We start from the raw sequence: 21,525 nt of genomic DNA on the forward strand, positions 1-21,525 counted from the left end.
TGCCCACACTAGGCCAGGGATGTTATGGCGATAAAGTATGATGTGTTGAAAGCGAACTATTTTCTCTTTGGTAACATTTTTTTCTTTTTAATTCTCTTATTCATTGTAGGGCGAGTGAAATAGGCAGAGAGAGGGTGCAGACGAGAGAGCGTGCAAGCTGTTTGTTGTATGCGTGAATCAGAAAATACACGCATTACGTGCTCCACCAGCCAAAACACTAAAACACGCAGCGAAAGAAAAATNAAAAAACACGCATTACGTGCTCCACCAGCCAAAACACTAAAACACGCAGCCAAAGAAAAAGAAAACAAAATGAATTGAATTTGTGGCCGCGGCAGCAAAGTGTCGATGATGTTTATATGCGATGATGGCGGCGACGATGGCCACTGTGACGTGACGCTGCCTTTATTGCCTGCCGATCCGATGCTGCTGCTACTGCTTTTGCTATTATGTATATACTACTCTTGCTGCTGAATGGCAATGTGAAATCAGAAACCGCAAGCAAGCGAAATATTGTTGCTGCTGGTAAATACGCGCCACACGTATGCGCAATTAAAAATTGTTGCACTACTTTGCGCAGTGACGACGCCTTCAAAATGTGTAATGTGAAATGATAAAAATTTATTGAAATGCGAAATTCAAGACGGCGACAGCTGTGGCTTCGGCGGTGGAGTGCATGAATTTGTAAGTATGTGGATAGCTGAAAAGAAATACAATCAAATTGAGAAAAATGGCAAGAAAGCGAGAGGAAAATATGTTGCTGAAAAGAGTGAAAAATAAAAGAAATAAAAAGAAAAAACAGGCGCAAGAACTGGGGAACTTAATAGCTGTTTGAGCCTTGGCAGCCCGCCGAGTTAGGAAGAGTTGTATCTATAGCATTTGGGCGATAATCGAACTACATATGCTTTTCCAAGAAAAATTGTGTTTTAATATTTTTCACAAAAATTGTTCCGCCACATAATTCGTATTTATTTATTTATATTTGCCTTTCTTCGTATATTTGATATCCTACTCGTGAGGGCACTGACGCTCATTCGTCACCAAATTTACTCTTAAATGCGCTTCCCTTTTGGTACATATGTATCAGTGTTGCCACTTTATGAGTAATTCCTCAAAACGCCAGGAATTTCGGGAGCGCTTGAGTATTTTTTGAAGAATTTCTCTAGATATATTTCAGATAACAAATGCAACCATGTTTTACGTAAGAGAGTTGTTAAATCGCTCTGCAAATTTTTGAATAAAAAACTCCGAAGTTTTATAACGAGCGAAATACGCCACACAAGCGACTTCTCAAACATTCTTCAAACCTGATTTTCCCATTTCGCCATACACCAAGCAAACATGACTCGTCCAAGCAAAGAATTTTAGCTTTCTTCCGGTTCACAATGTAAAAGGGTTTAGTTTTCTTCGATTTTTCTCTTGCGTCCTCATTCGGTAAAAATTCCGTTGCGAATGAGGCGATTTTATAATACACAACGTAAGCGGTTTGATCAAACGTCAACATGGCGGCCAGAGAATCAAAAAAATTTTATTTTTGTTCACATTTCCCGCAAATGGCTTGTCAAACCTTCAAAACCCCCCATATACAACATAAATAGCTTTGAACAAAGGGATATTTCGCTTGGTTTGTTCAGCCGCGTGTGTGGGTTTTTCACTCTTAAGCACATCTGTATTTGTTGCTAAATATTCAAAATATTATCGATTTTTTCATTCCATCGTTCTAGTTTCAACTTATTTTGAACTTGCAAAATCTCGATAACGACTTGCTCGATCATAAGGATATTTATATTCATTCTTCATTAGATCCAGAAAATTATAGGCAGAAGGTTTTTGAATTAAACTATTCTTCAAGTTCATATAAGTTTCCCAATTAGAAAAATTATATCTGAATTACTAATATAGTCCTTTTCTAATGCTTCAGTAGAACGTATATTTAGTAGTTTAAAAATGTGTACGGCTGACTTGAGGACCAGATTGAGCACTGATATAATTGCAGAAATATTATATACAAACAAGAACAATTGTGCTAAGTACCTGTAAATAGTAAATAAGAAAATTTTTAGTAATTTGTTCGGATTTTTCATTCGCTTTTGAGGAATTTGGCAACTTTTTGTGGCAACACTAGTACATATTTTTCATTCGATGCGCGCATTCGCTTACTACAGCTAGCACACACACACTCTCTCTCTCTTTATCTTTGCCTCTCTGTCGGAGCTACTGCTCTTTGCTGCTACACATATTTTACATGTGGGGCTTTGTTGGACATTCATTGCAGGCGCACACATTAGTTGCGCCTTTAATACGCTTCGTTGCGGTGCTCCAGCTTGTTTGACGCGCATGAAATACGATAACGGTTGCGGCGCTACGAATTCGGTTTTAATACCACAGTGCTTTTCCATATTGTTGCAGTGTATTGATAATGGCGAGTGGTGTGTGAAAAGAAAATTGAAATCTATCAATTGAATAATTTGCCGACTTCCAGCAATAAGTGAATGAGAAACCGAGCACATTGTTTTCTAGTGAAAAGTTACAATTACTTTTTGCTCATAAAATTGCAGCTTTCATGTGATTTTTTTTTAGCTCCGTCGAAAGAAAAGAATCTGCGACATGTGTTTCTGTGCGATGTCAAATGCAGTAAAATCCAGCTAAATATTTCTCGAAAAAATTTCGTATAATTTTAAAAGTGCGCCACATATGCCGGTCATATGTTAATAAATATATAATTTTCCAAGTGTTTGCAGCTTTTAGAATTATAAAATTTGTCATAAAAACCCAACAGCTGTGTTTGTGTCTGTAACAATCTGTCATACCTACAACTGCTGTGTGCTATTGTCATTTGTCATTCAACGCAAAACATTTTGCTTTCGAGCTGCGACAATTTGAAAAGGAAAATCAAAAGCTACAAGTGTAGTGGATTATTGAAAGAGGTCAGTGCCGAAGATTTTTTTGAATAAATATGTACTTAATGTCAAAAATACATATACATACATGCCTTCCATAAAATAAATTTGGGTTAATAGACCGGTAATTTTTATTTTCTTTTTAAATAATTTATATTAATATTGTCCCACTCAAAAAGTTAAAAAAAAAATATAAAGAATTATAAACTCATTTTAAGCATCATTTTTTGTAATTTACTGTATCTCTGATAACCTCGCACACCTTTTTATAAACCCTCGATAATTACAAGCTTCTATTTAGCTTGATTTTAAATGGTGTGCCGTTATTCGTGTATGTAATTAAAAATAAAAAAAAGTGAAAAAGTGCCAGCGAACGTAATTGTGTGTTTATTTCTGTCTCCAGACTAAAAACACAATGAAATTATGCCTGTAAAGCTAATAGCCTAGCATATTAGGGTGGTCCAAATTTAGATTTGGAGCTAACGAATTTTGGTCTTTCCGTAAAAAGTTTTTAAGGAGTTTGTGTATATGTTAATATAAATAAAAATATATCATTTAATTAATGTAAAGATCGACACAAATATATACGTATACTGACACGGCGATCAACTAATACCAATTAATGTTTTGTTTTTGTATTGAAATATGGCCATCGTCACACCGCAGTCCCATCTTAACACTGCACGGCGCTAAGTCACACTACTATCTATAAAAACCCAATAGTTACGGATTAATTTGAAATATTGGATACTAATAGGAGATACCGCATATGAGCATTAATAGCGTGTCATAAACCGAAGGGCTTCCCACAGCGGAGACTAAATTCGGTTCTACGCTGCAACCCTGAACAACTTGTGATATAAAGTTCCTACCGTCCTTTGGATTAGTTTTATGTATTTCAAACCGAAGTAGTAGTTTACGACTGCTGTTAACAATTAAAGATATACATTTGTAACTACTTTGAGTATGAATCCGATATTCAAGCACTTGATTTCATTATGCTCAGCTCGGGAAAAGTAGTGAACTTCCCCAAGTCTCGTTGGGGTAGTGATCTTTGCTAAATGCTAAGTAATTAAGTAGGTAACGAGAAAGAAGATGAGCTTACAGGTAACAAACTCAAGTGGAACATGAGAAAATTGGAAGGTCTTCTTGTACTAAGAGAGACACGCAGAGCGTTTAATAGTTTTCTACAATACGCATCGCAAAAGTTTGATGAGCCTGAACGTGGAAGTAGGAAGCATTGCAAGCCTCAAACTCACAAGGAAACACAGTCTCTCCGCAAATATTCAAGGGTGTGAAAATTCCTTCGAAGGATAATGCTATTGGCTTTGTCCTTCTGCAATTAGGCCTATTCCATTATATGTATGTATGGTGGGCATCAACTCAAAAGGCAACTTACCTAAAACTCCTGAGCAAGGTCCAAAGAACGGCGCTTTTATGCATCTCTATTGCTTTGAGTACCATCCCAAATATAGCGCTGGAATTGCTAACCAACATGCCTACAGTAAATCTGGTAGGAAAACACGCGGCCGCCGCGTGCCGCTTTAGCGCTTAAACTAATTATGACGCTATGGAAGGATCACACACTTCACACTTTGTGTAGTTATAACCAAGATATTGACTACTCCGTACATAAATCAACTTTGGATAGGCTATTTTAAAGGAACATCACGTCAAGAAGAAATTGGCAAACACCAAGACCACGGAGAAGGGGGAAATTAATTTTTACACGAATGGATCCAAGCTAGACAATAGGTTTTCATTCGAAGTTTTCTTTAGGTCATTCGGCCCTGAGTTATCCGTTCAAAGTGGCAGTTCGAAAATATCCTGCAACGCTGGCTTGACTGAGTCACATCAAACCTCTCTGTGCTAGCTTCCTGAACAAAGCAATATAGAATTGAACGAAATGGCCGAAGAGATGGCTAGATACTGGTCGGAAATGCAAATTAGCGAAGCGGGTAGCTCCCTACTGCCGCCGATTTATTTTCTGCTAAGGGATGGATCAAACGGGACGACTGTGGGATCTCAAGATCCTTGTCGCCGAGACTCAATAAGAGTCGTAGTGAAGAATTAGTGACACTAAACAAATCTGCAGTAAGAGCTCTTACCGGCGTCATTATGACGTCCATCAATGGCCTATGGCAACAAACTGCCTCTGCAGTAGTTGCCGGGACGAGGATGAAGTTGAAACGATTCAACACTTCTTATGGCAATGTCCAGCTCTCCAGAGAAGGCCTTTCAAGCATTTCTCTTTTTAATAGCATGGAGAAGATAGCGGAGCGGAAAATATAGTTTGACAGACTCTATTCTGATAGTACGGACTAAGCTCGGTTAGAAGGATGTACCTTCTGATGGCACTCATAGAAAATATTATTTGTTGACTGAAATGAAATAAATAATTATGTAGGTTGTCTTTGGTCAAAGGTACATAAATATTTTAGTATCTACCGCGATATCTCTTATGTATAGATTTTCTTAGTTTGTTGCACAAAATTAAAAACACTTGCATGCTGTATAAACATGGGCTACCCTAGCCCAAAAATACATTCACCTGTGGCGTGCAAATTATATGGCGCACGCTCGTTAAATAACCTTTGCCACTCACTCAATATGTACTATGTCTACGCATATACATACATACTTGCATATGCACATAATCTTATTTTATCTGGTGATTTATGAACTTTCCACAAGTCGAATTAGTTAGTTCGTTTGCGTGCTTTATTGAGTTAAAAATATCTGCCAACTTCATTTTGTCTGCTATTGAAATGATCATTTTAATGACCACTTTCCGCTTTCGTTTATTGTAGTTTTTTTGTTTTATATCCAGAGCTGTTGCTATTATGGCATTTAACTTTTGCTTGGGCTTTATATTTTATACAACAAATAATGACAACGTTTTTTGTTTGGATTCAAATTTAATTGGCTGTTATTATTTGGCTTATAAGCATAAATATTTTCTAGGCAGACGCCATAAATCCAATGGCTATTAAATTAGTATTTTTGTAAATTATACGAATATTTTTTACATTGGTAGTGGGTCTTCATATCTGAACCTTTGTATTTTGTTTACTAATTAAAGCATTCACCTTCGCTTACTTACCAGATCAAAATGAATGCCTTTAATTTTTAAAGAAAATGCAAAGGTTGTTTTTATGATGCCTAGAAAATTTTCATTTGGTAGGATTTGTGTTGGTTTTCAGAGAGTTCTGAGCACTCTCTAAGAAATAGTTCGTCTGTATCCTTCGCGCATGGATCGCTGCAACTTCGGCAGAATCTTTTGATATGTATGCCTTTCAGTATGCACATCCTATCCTGAGATTACTGCTATGATTTGATAAGCATTTTTATACCTTTCATGAACATGAAATGGTATTATAGCTTTGGTCCGATGTTTGTAAGTACCAGAAAAAGAAGAGATAGACCCATTAAAATGTTATACTTAAATGAACGTCGAGCTGAGTCCATTTAACCATGTCTGTCTGTCTGTTTGTCTGTCCGTCTGTTTGTATGCAATCTAGTCTCTCAGTTTTCGAGATATCCGGATGAAATTTGGTAGGTGGGTGTATTTTTATAATGTTTTAATCATTTGTCGGAGCCGGAAGAATCGGACCACTATAGCATATAGCTCCCATAAAACTGATTGTTCAGATAAAGGATTTTTCGTTATAACTCCTCCATTTAAGTAGCTGGGAACATAAAATTTTGCACTGTTGTCACACATTATCAAAAGATTACTTTCAGTGAAAATGGCGAAGATTGGATCGCTATAACCTATAGCCTCCATACAACTGATTGTTCAGATACGAGATTTTTTGCCATAACTTCTCCATCTATGCAGCTAGGAACATGAAAATTCGCACCATTTTCACTCATTATTAACAGAATACTTACAGTGAAAATTTCAAATATCGGGTCACTTTTGACATATATCTCCCATACAACTAATTGTTCAGATATGGGGTTTTCCTGTTAAACTCCTTTATTTGGACAGCTAAAACCGACAAATTTCGTAAGCTATTTTATAAATAATAACAATTCATAATAATAACATAATAAGTCTACTAAGAAAATCGTTAAAATCTATGCTGCATAAGCTTTGTCTTTTATTATTCATATACCAGTTTTTGAGATATATGTATCTCCTTTATGTAGGAAGCAAAACCCATTAAATTGTATTACCGGTTTACATACTTAGATTGGTGCTATATAAGTCATATTTGCCATAGCTCTGATTGTTTAGATATGATTTTTTATATATCTATCTCCTCTACCTATGCATGCTGTGAATATATAAATAATTTCAAATGCAGTAATCTGTTAAAGTAAAATTTTCAGATTTTCATGAAAGGTATGAAGCCTTCGGCATAGCCGAAGACAGCGCTGCTCTTACCAGTGTTGCCACACAGACATGAATTTTTCCTACCAAAAACCCTTAAAACTTATTAAAAGTAAAAATTCGCGACTACACCCTAGGAAATAAAACGGCTTAGTAAAGAATTTTACCGGCCAGGGGTCGGCCACCTAGAATTTATCGATGTGTGATTTCCCTCCTTCCTTTAATTTTTTTTATATGTAAGAAAATGCCTGTATCACTGTGACATAATTGACTGATGAATTGATTCGAAATTGAAGAAAACACACCTCTCATTACATCACAAAATGCGACCTAGTCGAGGAGTGGAGAGCGCCTAAATTTCTGCCTGGCTATCTGAGTAAATGACCTCTCTGAAGTTGGCAGGACAACTTTTTCTCAAAGCAAAAATTCCTATCGGATAATTTGTCGTAAATTATCCATGAAAAGAATAATTTTGCCGCGGACATATTTCAAAAAATATTAGCATTAGTTAGCAAGGCACCTTCTGAAAACCAATTAAGGAAACCAACTAAACCCAAACTAACTATTTGATAATTTGCTGTAAATTATCCGTTGTTTATCCGTGAAAAGAGTAGTCTTGCCGCGGAGATATTTTATAAAATATCGCGTGCCCTGCTAACTTCCGTGGATGTTAGCAGGGCACCTTCTGAAAACCAATCAAGCAAACCAACTAAACCCAAACTAACTATTTGATAATTTGCCGTAAATTATCCGTTGTTTATCCGTTTTTTTTTTTTAAATATGTCCGCGCCAAAATTATTCTTTTAACGGATAATTTACGTATAATTAACGGCAAATTATGCGATAGGAATTTTTGCTTTGAGAAAAAGATGTCCTGCCAACTTCAGAGAGGTGAGTAAATGTTCATCTGCGTTCTCATGGGTGCAATGTCTGTTATGTTCCTTATGGCCTCATTAATTGCCAAAGTTTGTGCTTGGAAAACGGCTGTGGTCTGTTAGGTGAAAGAATAGCTTAAAATTTAGTTGCATAATAAAAAACATATTGAAATTTCCTGCATCTTTGTTCCATCGGTAAAGACCGGCATCCTNCATCGCTTTTACGAGTATATCAGATGGAAATCTGGGATGACACTTATTCTTTCCCTTCCAGTGCCAAATCGTGGCAGAGCCTTTGTTAGGTCAGAATCTCCCTTGGGCCGACCTCTGAATTCAGTTGAGTTGTTTAGCGACATAATCTTTGGTTGTAGGTAGCACTGTTATGGGCTTATGGATCGGACTACAGGCGAGCAAATCTATTGTACAATCCTTAGCTCCAATACCCATCTGCTGCCCATCATTTTTTTGGCTCTATAGAATGCCAGCACTTGCTTACCATTCAATATTCATTAAGTTTGGGGTCCAGAAAAATTTTAACATATTTCACGCTGCTGGGGGAGATCCAGTTATGTTAACTTGAATTTAGGTTTAGTCTACTCTCTTTACAACGCTCCCCATAACTTTGCTTGCAAACGCTCACCCTCAATGCTAATAAAGGCAGCTTTAATAAGCTACTTTTAGTACATAGAGCGCACTCTCAATCGTCTCCTTCATATCGTCTAAGTAGGCATAATAACTAGAGTACGATAAATTAGACGCTTTGTCTCTTCTATGCATATGTAAAAGACTCCAAACGTCTGGGCAACGATATGAATTAGGTTTATTGGCAAGAAATCCTTGTAGTTTTTGGTGACCTTTCGTTAGTCTTGCTGCAGCTTAGCTTGACATGATTCAATGTTAAACACTCTTCCCATTGTATGTGTAATGCAGCTATGTATGTTGGTGCCATTAGTGCTTAAATATAGTTTCAGTTGTTTCTTAACTAGCTTGAGAGCATATTCAGCTCTTTTGACATTGTATTTAGTTAAGGAATTTCTTCGGACACTTAAGTCTTTCAGCCCACTATTCCAGCTCCTACTCCATGATGGGATGTTTTGGAACCATCCGTGTATCACTTTGGAGAATCAAACTTTCAACTATTTTGGGTTGATGTTCCCAATCTACATATATAGTGAGGAATAGGACCTTATACGCCTTCTGAGGACTTTGGTTGGGATCAACATGCTCTGCAGTCTGCGTTTTGGCGATGAAAATGTCCAAGCCCCTAAAAATTTCAAGAGGCCCTTTTAGATTGCCTTCCTTTAGGTTATCAACTGTATACAGCATGAGTGGCTGACTAGCTGCCTCGTACTGAATTGTTTTATGGAGTGATGGTAAATTAAGTGTAGCTTCTATGCCCGTTTTTGGGATAGTTTTTTACCTTGGTTGAGCAAAGGCATGAGAGGCTTTGTACCCTGTTTTTTAATCGTTGCTGCTTTTTTGCTTTTTCATTTGGATGTAAATCCAGAATATCATTTGGGCTCATACCTCATGTTTTGTCTAGTAGCTATTGTGTGCTACTTCTTTGAGGGTTTGTTTGTCTATTTTGTAACCGCCGATTTCACCCTTTAAGGGATTCGCAGTGCCCTTGATTTTAATTGAACGACAATTCGTCATCCTCCTGTAGATGAAATGAACTGTAGTGGTCTTCCCGCCTGCACCTGTTCCAAGCTATGCAGAGGGCCTCCTCCATCAAGTTCTTAATAGTCCTTTCGTGATTGCCTTTGATAATTGCCGAGATGTTACCCGCCAAGGCTATAGTTCTATCAGTCGGCACGAGGTCATCAACTACATAGCATAGACCAGATTAGGAGAGATAGTACTCCTCTTTGTGGATACTCGTTTATTGGGTAGCTCTTCATGATCTAGGCGTGTTATGATACGCTCTTGGTTATACACGTATCTGGTCCTTTCGGCGATTTTTAGGTTTGTACGCTTCTTTGAAAGCAATAGTTCGGCATACTGACTTGAAGCTCGAATTGTCGCACAGTGGTTCAAAATTGGCATTTTGTGTTCACGATTCCCTGTAGCCTTAATTTTGCACTGACTTTGATTAATTATTATTTTTGAATGAAAGCTAATTAAATTTGCGAGATTCCAGTTGAAAAAAATTTAAATGTTATAAAAAATTGGGTATGCAGTTTTATATACCATTAAATTTTAGCATAATAAAGTGCAAGTTGCAAGTGGCTGAGAGATCGCGTTGATTTTTAATAATATAACACACGCTTTTATTTCCCATTTAGCAGATGTGCTCTAAATCTTAGCGAAAAAAAAATATTAAAATTAACGCGACCCCTTAGCCACTTGAAAATTGCTTTTTTTATACCAAAATTTATCGATCTATAAAACTTCATACCCAAAATGTTTATAGAAAACAATAAAGATTTTATTTTGGTGAACATTGTTTTCATAACATTTAATTTTTTTTGATTTTTTCGGGGAATCGATTTTTTTTTTCAAAATTATTACTTCTTCTGCACTTTGCATTAAAAAAATTTAATAAAAACAAACAACAATTCAAAAATCGGTATCTTGCAAATTTTATTAGCCTTCATTAAATAAAAGAGACTACAATGAAGAATGAAGGCTCATGAAGAATGAAGGCTAAAAATGATTGTGAACACAAAATGCCAATTTTGAACCACTGTGTGTCGGTGCCTTCAACTTATGTGTCTCAGTTTCGAACAAGATGGCGTACAGCAGTTGTCGATTTGATTTTTTTCAGACAAATTTTAATTTATGGAGTCCTTAACAATATAGGTAAAGCCTTGAGCATGAAGGATGAGCGACTTAGTAAGTGGTCGGTACGATTTTTCGATTCAGGTGTCTTATTGCCAACTTTTTGGGATACAACTTGCCTTACATCTCTCCGGTGTTTGGAACGCAGTTATTCTAATATTCGGCTTTGGGCAATGAAGAAACTCTATTATAATCATTCACGTTTTAAAGAAAAAAATATTTCTATTTGAGCGGTAGAGTACCTACATTTCTTCATTCTTTGCTTATCCTCCTCGGCAACTCGCGCGTGTATGTTCAAATGCTAACCGCAGATTTCACAAATATTTGACACACTTTATAACGAAAAATTGCTTAGGAATCGATTTTTTTTTTGTTTCTATGTTGGCTGCCTACTTACTATAATTTTACGCACATACTTGGATATCTTTTTTCCACGAATATCTTGGCAAATTTACACACAAACGCAATATTGTGTAAATAATTTCTATTTATGCATTCACTGCGTTACGCGTCGAGAGTTCGTTGGCTTACATTTCTTTAATTCTAATGAACATGGCATGCAAACGCCAACGCAACGCAACGGGCATGCCAACAATTATCCTCTTCTAAGTAACGTAAGACACACGAAACCGAAGCAACAACGTCAAGTTAAAGCATTGGATTTTTAAACAAACAAAAGTTTTATGTCAAAAATAAATGACAATTTTGTGGTACGCATGCATACATATGTACCTACATATGTATTACGCACATACATAATAAAATATGTGATAGTTCTCTGCTACTACCCAATGCAACATTGCATTTGTTTGTCGTTTCACGCTTCGTAAATTACAAAAGTGTTTTTTTTTTTGTGTTTGTTTGCCTACGTTCTAATTTTACTGCTGATTGCCATTTGGTTGAGGCAAAAAAGTTAAAAAAAGTCACCGCCCGACAAACTAAATAGTACTAAAATGAAAAGTGCCAAAGAATGGAAAATCGTCTTAAAGATTTCGTACAAATAATGGCAATGTTTGTTGGCTGGCGATGTCAGCGTGGTAGCATTGGCGGCACCACTCGTATTGCCTCTTCTGCAACTTTCACCTGTCAATTAACACTTGAATAAACTAAAAACGCTGGTAGAATATTAAACACAGGTAATAGTGACAAATGTATTGCACTGTTGACGGCAAGGAGGTGATAATAAAATAGCAAGCTTGTTTTTTTTTTTATATGATTTTGGCATTTTTTTTTAACAACTAGATTGTGCCCACTGTTTAATATTATGCTATCAAATCTTACAGCTGCACTGTGTTGCTATAGAATTATTCCGGTCATTTTAATGCTCTTATTATGATGGTTCCCTTAACCGAGGTAGTCTCGATATTTACCTTTCCTGGGAATTCTCGGATGCAAATTAAATCCCAGGAAATGGTTAATGTTGGACCAAAATTTAGACTAATACATAAAATTGTAGACATAATTATAGATTTACCTAAATGCCAAATTGCTATATTTTATTTAACGTAAAAGGAAAAAGCTAAAATTACATAAATTTTGGAAATGCGACAACTCTCTTATAAAATGCTTTCGAAATAGTTTGTAATAAATATGTAAGATAACTGTAAGTTAAATTTTACTTTTCAACGGGTAGTAACTCTCTTCAAGAATATTTTGGAAAGCAAGTTTTATTAACCTTCTTTTATTTGACACCCATATTTCTTATATTTCATATAACCTGCAACTAAATTGAACTGGAACTTTAAAACTGGTGGCAACACTTTTCAAATATATTTTAGAAATAAACTTTAATATTTCATTTAACGTGCCAATTAAATGGATTTTGAATTACTATACAATATTATACAATATATACAATATTTTCGAAATCAAGCTCTTTCAACATCTTTCGTTTGATACCCATAATAAGTTGATTTTGACTTTTTTTTAAATCTGGTAACCCCCTTCAAAGTTATGTATAAAGAAATAAAGTATTCTAAAACACCAACCACCAAATTGGGAATCTTCCAAAACTTTTTCGATTGACAGCTATGTATGTATAATAAAAAGTTTAAATTAACTTATTAATTAAATTGGTTTTGAATTTCAAAACAGGTGGCAGTCCTCTTCAAAAATATTTTCGAAACGGGCCTTTACCTTAAACCACTTTAATTTGTAACACACATTTAAATATCTCATTGTGTATAAATGTATATACAAATATTTCATTAAACTTGTTAACTAAATTAATTTGTATTTTCTAAATAGATGGCAATCCTCTTCAAAAACATTTAAAAATAAATTGTTTATAAACTCCTTTCGTTTTACAACCACATTGTTGCAGTATTTAATTTAATTTATTGATCAATCGATTTTATCTTTTTAAAAAGGTGTAAACTCTCCTCAAAAAGTGTCCCATATATTAATCCAAGATACATTCAACATATCTGTGCCCCAAATCGTTTTATGCAATACATACAAATTTTTGATTAGCTGCGGATTTTTGGCAATTCAGCGACGATGTGAGATAGAGCCTTTCTATGTTTAGGTAACGATATGCATGCATGTGTATGTATTTGATATCAACTGGGCGTTGTCCGATACCCTCCGTATTTACTTTCTTTGAATAATACAAAATTTATTTAGTGCATATGTATGTATGTATGTATGTTCATTGGGCTGGTCCAAAAATGCATGTGAAAAAGTGAAGTCGGAATTTTTATGCTATCTACCCCTATTTCTTTATTTTGAAATCAAAAAATATTTAGAGGTCATCACAGCGCTCAAAGTTTTCCATGTAGGTATATATTTTATATGGGAAAAAACAAATTTTCGTAGATATACCATTTCTTTCTTAAAAATCAATATTTTTTTGATAGGAAAACCCTGTTTCTCTTCAGGAAATTCCCAAAAATAATACCCAGTTATTTACCTAACCATTGTGTCATACTAACTATATTTACAGGCCCACCAAAAGGCCCAGAAAATGCAAGAAAATGCAATGGGGGGAGAAATAAAAAATCTTTAGTATTAAACAATTTTTAAATAAGCAATTTGGTATTGTTATTGGAAGTCTCTTGAAGAGAATCGAAAAATCGAAAATCGAATATCGAAAAATATTGTTTTTCAAGAACTCTATACCATTTCTACGAAAAGTTGTTTTTCGCATATAAAATACATGGGAAACTTTGAGCGCTTTGAGCGACCTCTAAATATATTTTTAATTTTAAAATAAAAAAATAGGGTTATATATTTTCGAAATAGAACAATCCTAGGGGCGAGAACATTAAAATTCCGACTTTACTTATTTTGTACCACCCTAATGATCATAAGTCTCACCACCTCTTAAATTTACGTTGACCTCCCATTACGCGATTGTCACATTGCGGTAATGCTCTTCAACCCAATGAACGGCACCCAAATTAAAATTTATGAATTAAGATTTATGTTTTCTACTACACACACACACAAACACACTACTTGATCATACAAATTTTCACTACTCAACTGCTGACTGCATTGTGTTGCGAAAATTTGTAAAGATTTTACTGTGCATTCACATTTCACTTCCTTTGCTTTAAATAATTTTGTTTCCATTTTGATCAGTTCATGTATACATACATACATATATGTATATAATCATATGAATATACATATGTACATACATATGCATGACGTATGTATTGCTTCATAGCTGCGAGCTTTTGGCCCCCTAAAATTTTATATCAGCCTGTGTTAATTAATTTATTCAAATGACTAATATAGAAGAAGTCAAACAATAATAAATTTAAATGAATGTAAATTAATGAAAATGCCTAAACTTACATATATACTATACATATCTACTATATGCGTTTGTGTATTGCTATAAACTCTCAATGGTGGACTTTCACTGGTATATAAATAAAATTTGTATGTAGTTAATATAAAAAATATTTTGGAACGAATTCACTAACAATAATTACGTTTGCATTCCTTCACATTTGCGTGGGTGAGTTTAAGCTCTTTTTATAATAATTCTTATCTGAATGAGTTCGTGGCTCTTAAATGACATTTTGTAACAAAATTGGCATTTTATTTTCAAACATGTGTCATTTCTTCTTAAAACACAGTACCAGCTAAGCAATTAAATGCAGACTATAGGCGATTAGGTACCCAACTAAAAGCATAGACAGATGGCAACATTGTAATGCTAATAAAGGAGCCGTGTGATCGTGGGGTCGATTCGGGGGTTCGATTCACACGGCCAGTAAGATTTTTAATAAATTTTTTAGAATTTATTTAATCATTAATTTAATTGGTTTAAGTGCCAATATAGTTGTGGACGGTTTTAGTAAATTTAAACTACAAAAATGTAAATAAGAAAATATAATAAATAAAACAAATAAAATGAAAACATTAAAATAAACATTTTTTTTGGCAATCTAAGGAATTGTGGTACGCAGCTCTCACCACTCGGCTACCGCGACCGTTTTTGTCGGTGCTGCCATCGAAAATTCCCTTGATCTGCATTAAGTTTAAGATTTAGCTGCATTACTTCATCCGGTACANGCTCTCACCACTCGGCTACCGCGACCGTTTTTGTCGGTGCTGCCATCGAATATTCCCTTGATCTGCATTAAGTTTAAGATTTAGCTGCATTACTTCATCCGGTTCTAGTTCAGTTAATTCCCGAGATAATTTCGAATTAACGATTTAATCCGGATCAACCCTGACGTCTATATATGCTTTAACCGCAAGCCATGGTTCTTAATGAAATATCTAAGTAGAAGATCTCAGTCTAAATCAAATTGAAAAAAACATTAAGTTACGTAAATGTTTTTTAGCCGACTTCACAAAAAGGAGAAAGGTTATCAATTCGTCGGATTTTTTTTTTTTATGTATGTTACCGCATAACTTTGGACCACGTTAGCCGATAATTCTTTTTGTAAAGGAAAGGTGTTACCTTACCGATGGTCCCATTTTAATTTGGTTTAAATCCGATCATCGGATCATGAAGAAATTAACGATAATCTTAAATTTTTATATGAGAGTTGAAGTCGGTTTTGTTTTTGCTAAAAATTTACTTGTTTTAGTTTGTTTTCGTTAACTTTGTCAAAAAATTCTCATACAGCGTTCATGATTCCTAACAAGAATATAAATATATATTTATGTGCGCGAAAAAAAAGTAGTTACCATGATATGCTCGGAAGGCTTAATGCTTGGCGATTCTTCTACACCCAGGAAAAAATATTTACTCAGTGATTATCGCTTCTGACTTTGCACATCANATGCTTGGCGATTCTTCTACACCCAGGAAAAAATATTTACTCAGTGATTAACGCTTCTGACTTTGCACATCAATTACGCAGGTTCGATCCCTGCTGAAGTCTAGAAAAAAAGAAGTCTGATAAGGAGATGTGGTGATCTCCGAAATAGCTGCTATAACTTCTACCGCTTCGACTTTGTTGCTTTTTAAATTTTTCCTAATAAACAACCGTGGTGCCAAACTCAATAAAAAAAAAATATTTACATTTATTTTAATATCTATGACTGAGTGGAAGATCGACCTATCTCGGCAGCCGGTTCAAAAAGGCCCTATCTCAGAAAAAAATTTCAAGAGCGCCCGATTTCAGATTTCAGTTCAAGAACGCCCTATATCAAAATTTTTTCAATATATTTTCAGTTGAGGTAAGCTAGTTTTGAAATAAAATCTGAGATAGGACGTTTTTCAATCAAATTCTGAAGTAGGGCGTTCTTGAGCCATTTTCGGACTTAGTGCGAATGGTCGATTTTTAGTTCTTTTTTTGCTTACCCCTTATATCTGGTTAGTGCAGTGATGACCAGAGTAAGTTTTTGATCTGCAGCAGCCTATATAAGCCTTAAAGAAAGCTTTTAAAAGCTTATTCCGCGGAATATGTTTTGGTTGTGACTGTTCTCAGCAATGACCAAAGAGAATTTTTACTTTGCTCGCGTCTATATAAAATGTATATAGCACTTTAAAAAGCTTATCTCGCGGCGCATGCTTTGTTCGTGATTGATAAAGGTAAAGTAAAGTTCTGGTCGGTAGCAAGGTTTTGTGTATTACCTATCTAGTTAAATGACGCTCAGAGAGAGCTTTTGGTCTGTGAAGGATAAGCTTTTTAGTGTTTTCTTTAAACTTAATATACATATGTATCTAGATATACTCACAAGTAACAGCTGTCTGTCATAATCAGTTGTCTATAATAGTCATAATAGATTGGCGCTTACACATATGTTAGTGTTTGGCCGAGCTTCTCCTCCGACTTGTGGCCTGCGCCCTGAAGTTGTCACACAAAGCGGAGATACCTACAGTTTTACACCGACTCCGAACGGCGATTGTATTTTTATGAGAAGCAGGGCAGAAATACACTCGGAGGTTTGCCATTACCTACCGAGGGACGACCGCTGTTAAGAAAAAATTTTGTTTTCTATAATTTTTGCGATGTTGCTTTGACCAGGGCTTGAACGCCGTTGCTGCGGAAATCAGTTGTCTATAGAAAGCTGTTAAAAGCTTAGTCGGTGCTGAGCATTAAAGCTCTCTCTTATCGAAGTGGCGTAGAGTCTGTGCTTTCCGTTACTCAAAAATATTCTCCGACCTATTCTCTGATCAATATTGGAGATATAAACTTTGAAAAAGTTTGAAAGAAGCTAATCAGAAACAGCTTAATCTGCAAATAAAATCCAAGATCGACGCTGGAGGATTAATTAGAGATCAGTAACTGTCAGACAAGTTAATCGAACAGGGATAAACTACGAATACGAGTGAAGCAAGTGGCTTAGATAGGAATGATGTAGGGTTATCGACGTGTCAAAAGATTAGGGGAAGGCTCCTTCGGACTTCGAAAGAATTTCTTAACAGCAGACCGCCTTAATTTAATAAAGCAAGCTGTGCGTGAGGTATAATTCTTTATTTAAAATGCCCACGAATGCCATTATGTATGGAATAAAATATAAATGTCCGCCACGGCTTTTTACGGTGACACTGCTACGAGTAGCCAATTTTCAATGGCTCTGCCTCATATGTATGTAGATCCGGCTGAATTTAATCGATGGCCTGGGCTATGTTGGCTTGAAGTTGATCGGTCGATTGCAGCTTTTTGGCATATAGTTGCGATTTAAAGAAAGTTCCGAAGAAAAAGTCTAGCGGGGTCAAAACGTACAAACTTGGTGGCCAATTCATGTCACCTCCGCGAGAGTTAACTATATGTATCCTCAAATCGTTCAGGCGGAATGTGGATAGTGGCGTCCATTGAGTGGTGCCATGGTGATAATAAATTATACGTTAGACAGACCTCACGAAAAGAACATCGCCGACACAGATCGTCAAAATGTACCCACGCCAATTGCGAAGCCCCGTATTACTTAGTCGTAAAATTCAACCCAGATCAAGTAGTGCGCCTCTATAATTAGGCGGTGNCCCTTATTACTTAGTCGTAAAATTCAACCTAGATCAAGTAGTGCGCCTCTATAATTAGGCGGAGGACAGGAAGAGTACTCTGTTAAATACCGACCCTCTTGACAATAGGACTGAACTTTACTCCGAAAGTTAGCTCAAATTCTTATGCTTAGTGATGGATGAGCGTGAGAATTATTCTACAAGCGGTACCCACACTCGCAATCGCGTCTGCATGTTAAATTCTAAACGACCCAACTATCGCAGATCTCTCTATTTTTAATGCATTCTCGAGGACAAGTTGCTGATATACCTCTTCAGAGGCATAGCAGGACCATGCGCTATCAGCAAGTTTTCAGAAGCAGTTATGTATCTGCCAATGGCATCTCAATGTTGGCATCATCCTGGGCTTCTACTCTCCTATTGCTATTTGGAAAGGAAGTCATTTTCATTTGAACACTTGATACTATGAATTTGTATTAATTAGTCGGTATCGCCTTTGGAATCGCCATACAGAAAAGACCCTCCATGGCTTAATTTTCCCAGATGAAGAGGTAAAGAAGGCGGTTATACCCTTGACGACCGATGGCTTCTTGAAGGTCACAAGAGCCTTTACATTCGCTGGCAGGAAATTCAAGAGGAGAAAAGTGGCGACTCTCGAAATGAAATATGCAAACTACTCGTAAAAAGTTACAGTTTTCCGAATTTTGTTTTAATCTCCTTCATCTAGTCCAATTACGACTTTCATTTGTAATACCTTCCGCAATATAGTATAGCAGACATTTCCTTTAATACCAATTTCGATAGCAAAATAGTTGTACGATTTTCCGCTAATTTCATCAGATGTCAAATTGAGTTTTCCTGCAGTGTGCAAATGCTTGAAAAAAAAAAGAAAACTACAAAATGGATTGCGAATGGACAATCGAACGAATGGAATGAAACTTGGCGGGGGTAAAAAACTAAAAGCAAAAAAAAAAAATGAGCGGTGAAAAAGTCAAATTTCCTGATGGAGAGCTATTCATTTCCGTTTGCATAAGAAATGTGGAGTAATGAAAAAAAATTCAATTCCAATAAAAATGAATGAATATTGAGCTGAAAAAGAAAAGCAATGAATTAGTAAAATTATGCAAGCAAAGAGTAAATATGTAAATAAAAAAATGCTGGCAAAATATTTGAGAAAGGCAACAACACAAACATTTTTAGTTTTTAAGTAATCTATAGCAGTGGTGGCAAGCTTGTAGCCGGCAAGAGAGTAGCGAAAAAATGCCAACTGTGTGGGTTGCTGACGCTTAGCGACAGCTTAAAAGGGTAAAAGCACAAAATGCAGCATTTAATGGTAAATATGGGGGAAAATACAATAAACAACACTATGCATGCATACATACATACATATATGGAAAATAAGGTTGGTCGTTTGATTGTTGATTTGGTTGCACATAAAACATTTTTTGTACTTTGGGTACCGTGAAAAGAGCGTTGAGCGATAGCATACACTGGTACTACAATAAAAACGAATACCCAGCCAGGCAGCAACCACTCGGAAAGTAGTAGTGGAGACCCCACAGCCCAAAACCGGTTGGTTGGCTGCAATCAAAAAAAAAAAAAAAAAACTCAAGCAACAACAGCAATTACATATAACCAGTTGTTAACGTCGCATTGGATCAACCAAACACCCAAACCCCCAAGCCAAGCAACCAACTTACCAATTGACTGCAACACCAACAGACCAAACAGTAGTTACGATGGCCGGCTGGATGGCTCGCTAGCTGGGTAACAACAACAACAACAATAATAACAAATCGAAAGTTATTGACCGGAACTAATGACGTTTGTCTACGACTAGCCAGCCGACTCGAAATAGGCGGGCGCACATATACATCTATACATAAGGGCTGTCCAAAAATGCACCGGAAAATAAACTTTTTTAAATTTTCTTACTTCCACCCAGCAGAATTATAGAATATTAAAAATAAGGTCACCCGTATTTTTCTAGATGTTGAATTGGTTAATATTTGATCGTGTCGCCAAGGCTTTTTCGTAGAATTGCTGTAAAATCTTAAAAAAATAAATATTTCTTCTAATATGATGCAAATTTAACTAAAAATTGTACTATTTTTTTCGAAAAAAGTTGCATGATGTGGTTACGAAAATATTAAATAACTAATTTTTGTAACCGTCGTGGACCACATACTACCGTTCATATTAACATTAGGGTGTTCGTTAACCCTATCAACGCGTTTTTCTTTTAACGTATTTCTTTTTAACCCCTTGTTACTGTGAAAATAAGGTTGTAAGGCCTATTTGGACTCAAATTTTAGAGAGATATTTGACGTTTAACTAAGTGACACTTTAAATTTTTTGCCGCATATAAGCAGAAAGAAAACTATTTTTTTTCTTTTTAGGGCATAAATGAAAGGAATATTCGCATTGGAAGTCTTCTGAAGAGAAACAGAGTTTTCTGAGTTTTTTCCGAGTTTTTTTCCATAAGTATAAAATACATGGCCAACTTTGAGCACTTTGAGCGGCCCCTAAATATTGTTTTTATTTCAAATTAAAAAAATTAAAATTGAGATATATTGTTTCGGCGTAGAACAATCCTAAGGGGGGTGAGCGTATTCAAATTTCGACTTTACTTTTCTTTTGGAGCACCCTAATATACATATGTAAATATAATAATGTATGTAGGTATCTACAAATATGAGTATACATGTAAAGATATATAGTTGTGCACATGGATTTGTTTGATTATTCAACAAAACACATATTTTTGTACATATAAAGTGTGATCCTTAAAAAAATATGAAAATCTTTATTTTGTTCTACGTAGGTACGAAATAAGGACCTCTACTAAAATTTCAAAAGAATTTTACCAAGGCTTGAAATAATTGAAATTCGATAAATTTGGTAGAAGCATCGCCTGAGCACATGCCTTGGACCGAATTGGTGCTGAGAGGACCATTTTATTACGCTTTTTATGGGATTTCTGGCATTATCCGCAGTCATAATTTGCCAGGTTTGCCACACAACTTAGATTTCTCGATAAATACATTTATTTATGTAAGTAAATGGAGTATTTGAAGGACTCCATAAGATTTCGGATGAAACATTTCCCTACTATAGCAAGCGTGTCAATGCTGGGCACTCTTAGTTTTAATATATGTTTCTTACGAATTGTTTTCTTTTTCTTAAAATATAAAATAAAAAATAAAAAAGTTTAGTTGCAAAAGTAATTTTTTTTTTCTAAAAAAAAATTTA

General features: G+C 35.5%; 1 protein-coding gene across 1 annotated transcript in view; it reads left to right on the forward strand.

The window, feature by feature from the left end:
- The first annotated feature begins 2,300 nt into the window (after positions 1-2,300).
- CdGAPr (GTPase-activating protein CdGAPr) overlaps positions 2,301-21,525 on the forward strand; it is a 97,090-nt gene continuing 77,865 nt past the window's right edge. Inside the window, exons 1-2 of the mRNA XM_017618053.1 lie at positions 2,301-2,429; positions 2,581-2,927. The gene's annotated coding sequence lies outside the window, so the exon portion shown is untranslated. The remainder of the gene's footprint in view (positions 2,430-2,580; positions 2,928-21,525) is intronic.

The sequence above is a fragment of the Rhagoletis zephyria genome, unplaced genomic scaffold (assembly GCF_001687245.7).
Source record: "Rhagoletis zephyria isolate East Lansing unplaced genomic scaffold, Rhagoletis_zephyria_1.1 Rzeph_scaffold_01546, whole genome shotgun sequence".
NCBI lineage: Eukaryota > Metazoa > Arthropoda > Insecta > Diptera > Tephritidae > Rhagoletis > Rhagoletis zephyria.